Consider the following 4,685-nt stretch of genomic DNA (forward strand, 5'->3'; position numbering starts at 1 on the left):
TGATGGGCTTTGGAGATGAACTTTTCCATCTCCCATGACTCGGAGGTGGAAGCTTTTATCTTCCCTTTCCCCTTTCTAGAGGATTCTCTGGTCTTAGGTGCCATCAATGGTAATGAAAAAACAAAAAGCTTATGCTTTTACCACACCAAACTTAGAATATTGCTCGCCCTCGAGCAATAAAAGAAAGAATAGAGGAAGAAGAAGAAGAAAATATGGAGAAGAGGGGTGAAGTGTGTTTCGGCCAAGTAGAGAGGAGAGGGTTGTGTTATGTGAAAATGAGGAAGAATGGAGGGCTATATATAGGGGAGGGAGGGGAGTTAAGGTTCGGCCATTTAGGGTGGGTTTGGGTGGGAAATTGGTTTTGAATTTTGAAGGTAGGTGGAGTTTATGAGGTAGGTTTATGGGGAAGAGTGGATAGATGTGAGTGGTGAAGAGGTGATGGGGAAGAGAGATTGAGGTGATTGGTGAAGGGTTTTTGGGGAAGGGTGTTTATGGGATTGTGTGAAAGAGAGGTGAGAAGAAGTGAGTGGAGGTAGGTGGGGATCCTATGGGATCCACAGATCTTGAGATGATCCTGTGGGGTCCACAGATCCTGAGATGATCCTGTGGGGTCCACAGATCCTGAGATGATCCTGTGGGGTCCACAGATCCTGAGGTGTTCAAGGATTTACACCCTTGCACCAAATTAGGCATGCAAAATGCCCTTGCACGCAAATTTAGGTGTTCAGCGCCAGGTTGGTGCCCATTTTGGGCGTTCAACGCCCATTTGCTGCCATTTCTGGCGTTGAACGCCAGAACCATGCTTGTTCTGGGCGTTCAGTGCCAGGATGCTGCCCATTTTGGGCGTTCAGCGCCAGAACCATGCTCTGTTCTGGCGTTGAACGCCAGACAGATGCTCCTCCAGGGTGTGATTTTTCTTCTGCTATTTTTGATTCCGTTTTTGATTTTTTTGTTTATTTTGTGACTCCACATGATCATGAACCTATAAAGACATATAACTAAGAAAAATATAGTTAGATAAATAAAAATTGGGTTGCCTCCCAATAAGCGCTTCATTAATGTCAATAGCTTGACAGTGGGCTCTCATGGAGCCTCACAGATGTGCAGAGCTTTATTGAGACTCTCCAACACCAAACTTAGAGTTTGGATATGGGAGTTCAACACCAAACTTAGAGTTTGGTTGTGGCCTCCCAACACCAAACTTAGAGTTTGACTATGGGGGCTTTGGTTGACTCTGGTTTGAGAGAAGCTCTTTATGCTTCCTCTCCATGGATGCAGAGAGAGATCCTTGAGTTGTAAACACAAGGGTGTCCTCATTTAATTGAAGGATCAATTCTCCTCTGTCCACATCAATCACAGCTCTTGCTGTGGTTAGGAAAGGTCTTCCTAGGATGATAGATTCATCCTCTTCCTTTCCAGTATCCAGGACTATGAAATCAGCAGGGATGTAGAGGCCTTCAACCTTTACTAACACGTCCTCTACTTGTCCATAAGCCTGTTTTCTCGAATTGTCTGCCATCTCTAATGAGATTTTAGCAGCTTGCACCCCATAGATTCCCAGTTTCTCTATTACAGAGAGGAGCATGAGGTTTATTCCTGAACCAAGGTCACACAGAGCCTTAAAGATCATGGTGCCTATGGTACAAGGTATTATGAACTTTCCAGGATCCTGTCTCTTCTGAGGCAATGTCAGTTGATCCAGATCACATAGTTCATTGGTGAACAAGGGAGGTTCATCTTCCCAAGTATCAATGCCAAATAATTTGGCATTCAGCTTCATGATTGCACCAAGAAACTTGGCAGTTTGCTCTTCCGTAACATCCTCATTCTCTTCAGAAGAGGAATACTCATCAGAGCTCATGAATGGCATAAGGAGGTTCAATGGAATCTCTATGATCTCTAGATAAGCCTCAGAGTCCCTTGGTTCCTCAGAGGGAAGCTCCTTATTGATCACTGGACGTCCCAGGAGGTCTTCCTCCTTGGGATTCACGTCCTCCTCTCCCTCTTTGGGTTCGGCCATTTTGCTTATGTCAATGGCCTTGCACTCTCCTTTTGGATTCTCTTCTGTATTGCTTGGGAGAGTACTGGGAGGGATTTCAATGATCCTTTTACTCAGCTGGCCCACTTGTGCTTCCAAATTTCTAATGGAAGACCTTGTTTCATTCATGAAACTTACAGTGGCCTTAGATAGATCAGAGACTAAGTTTGCTAAATTAGAAGTATTTTGTTCAGAGTTCTCTGTCTGCTGCTGAGTGGATGATGGAAAAGGTTTATTATTGTTAAACCTGTTTCTTCCACCATTATTAAAGCCTTGTTGAGGCTTTTGATCCTTCCATGAGAAATTTGGATGATTTCTCCATGATGGGTTATAGGTGTTTCCATAAGGTTCACCTAAGTAATTCACCTCTGCCATTGTAGGGTTTTCAGGATCATAAGCTTCTTCTGCATAAGAAGCCTCTTGAGTACTGTTGGATGCAGCTTGCATTTCATTCAGACTCTGAGAAATCATATTGACTTGCTGAGTCAATATTTTGTTCTGAGCCAACATGGCATTCAGAGTATCAACTTCAAGAACTCCCTTCTTCATAGGCGTCCCATTACTCACAGGATTCCTCTCAGAAGTATACATGAACTGGTTATTAGCAACCATGTCAATGAGTTCTTGAGCTTCTGCAGGCGTTTTCTTTAGGTGAATGGATCCACCTGCAGAAGTATCCAATGACATCTTTGATAGCTCAGATAAACCATCATAGAATATATCCAGGATGGTCCATTCTGAAAGCATGTCAGAAGGACACTTTTTGGTCAACTGTTTGTATCTTTCCCAAGCTTCATAGAGGGATTCACCATCTTTTTGTCTGAAGGTCTGAACATCCACTCTAAGCTTGCTCAGCTTTTGAGGAGGAAAGAACTTGGCTAAGAAAGCCGTGACCAGCTTATCCCAAAAGTTCAGGCTATCTCTGGGTTGAGAGTCCAACCACACTCTAGCTCTGTCTCTTACAGCAAAAGGGAAAAGCATGAGCCTGTAGACTTCAGGATCTACTCCATTAGTCTTAATAGTATCACATATCTGCAAGAATTCAGTTAAGAACTGAAAAGGATCTTCAGATGGAAGTCCATGAAACTTGCAGTTCTGCTGCATTAGAGAAACTAATTGAGGTTTCAGCTCAAAGTTGTTTTCTCCAATGGCAGGAATGGAGATGCTTCTTCCATGTAAATTGGAATTTGGTGCAGTAAAGTCACCAAGCATTCTCCTTGCATTGTTGTTGGGTTCGGCTGCCATCTCCTTTACTTGCACGAAATTTTCAATCAAGTAGTCTCTGGATTGTTGTAATTTAGCTTCTCTTAATTTCCTCTTCAGAGTCCTTTCAGGTTCAGGATCAGCTTCAACAAGAATGCCTTTTTCTCTGTCCCTGCTCATAAGAAAGAGGAGAGAAAAAGAAAAGAAGAGGAATCCTCTATGTCACAGTAAGGAGGTTCCTTATTGTTAGTAGAAGAAAAGAAGAAGAGAAAAATCTGAACTCAGAAAGAGAGAGAGAGGGTTCGGATTTTTGGTGGGTGAGGGGGAGATGTTAGTAGATGAATAAATAAATAGAATAAGATGAGAGAGGGGAAATTTCGAAAATAATTTTTGAAAAAGAGTTAGTGATTTTTGAAAATAGTTTTTGAAAAAGGTTAGTGATTTTCGAAAATTAAGATTTAAAATTGAATTCATTAGTTAATTAAAAAGAAATTTTGAAAAAGGGGGGAGATATTTTCAAAAATTAGAGAGAGAGAGTTAGTTAGGTAGTTTTGAAAAAGATAAGAAACAAACAAAAAGTTAGTTAGTTAGTTGAAACAAATTTTGAAAAGATAAGAAGTTAGGAAGTTGGAAAAGATATTTTGAAATCAAATTTTTGAAAAAGATATGATTTTGAAAAAGATAAGATAAAAAGATATTTTTGAAAAGATATGATTGAAATTAGTTTTTGAAAAAGATTTGATTTTTAAAATCACAATTAATGCCTTGATTCACAAGAAATCACAAGATATGATTCTATAACTTAAAGTTTGCATCTTTCTTAACAAGTAAGTAACAAACTTGAAATTTTTGAATCAAAACATTAATTGTTTTTGTTATTTTGAAAATTTGAAATAAAAATAAGAAAAAGATTTTTGAAAAATATTTTTGGAATTTTCGAAAATAACTAAGAAATTTAAAAAAAGGATTTGATTTTTGAAAAAGATTTTGAAAAAGATGAGATTTTCAAATTAAAAATTTGATTTGACTCATAAGAGACAACTTGATTTAAAAAATTTTTGAAAAAGTCAAATCTAATTTTCGAAATTTTAAGAGAAAAAAAAAAGGAAAGATATTTTTTTTATTTTTGAATTTTTATGATGAGAGAGAAGAACAAGAAAAATGATGCAATGCATGAAATTTTTAGATTAAAACAATGAATGCATGCAAGAATGCTATGAATGTCAAGATGAACACCAAGAACACTTTGAATGTCATGATGAACATCAAGAACATATTTTTGAAAAATTTTTAATGCAAAGAAAACATGTAAGACACCAAACTTAGAATTCTTTAATGCTTAGACACTAAGAATTCAAGAATGCATATGAAAAATAAGAAAAGACACAAAACATGCAAATGTAAAGATCAAACAAGAAGACTTACCAAGAACAACTTGAAGATC

General features: G+C 38.3%; 1 non-coding gene across 1 annotated transcript; it reads left to right on the plus strand.

Moving 5' to 3' along the window:
• Positions 1–2,779: 2,779 nt before the first annotated feature.
• On the plus strand, positions 2,780–2,887 carry LOC112724932 (small nucleolar RNA R71). Its single transcript, XR_003164071.1, has one exon. It is a non-coding gene; the product is annotated as a small nucleolar RNA R71 (small nucleolar RNA).
• The last annotated feature ends 1,798 nt before the right edge of the window (positions 2,888–4,685 follow it).

The sequence above is a fragment of the Arachis hypogaea genome, chromosome 11 (assembly GCF_003086295.3).
Source record: "Arachis hypogaea cultivar Tifrunner chromosome 11, arahy.Tifrunner.gnm2.J5K5, whole genome shotgun sequence".
Taxonomy (NCBI): domain Eukaryota; kingdom Viridiplantae; phylum Streptophyta; class Magnoliopsida; order Fabales; family Fabaceae; genus Arachis; species Arachis hypogaea.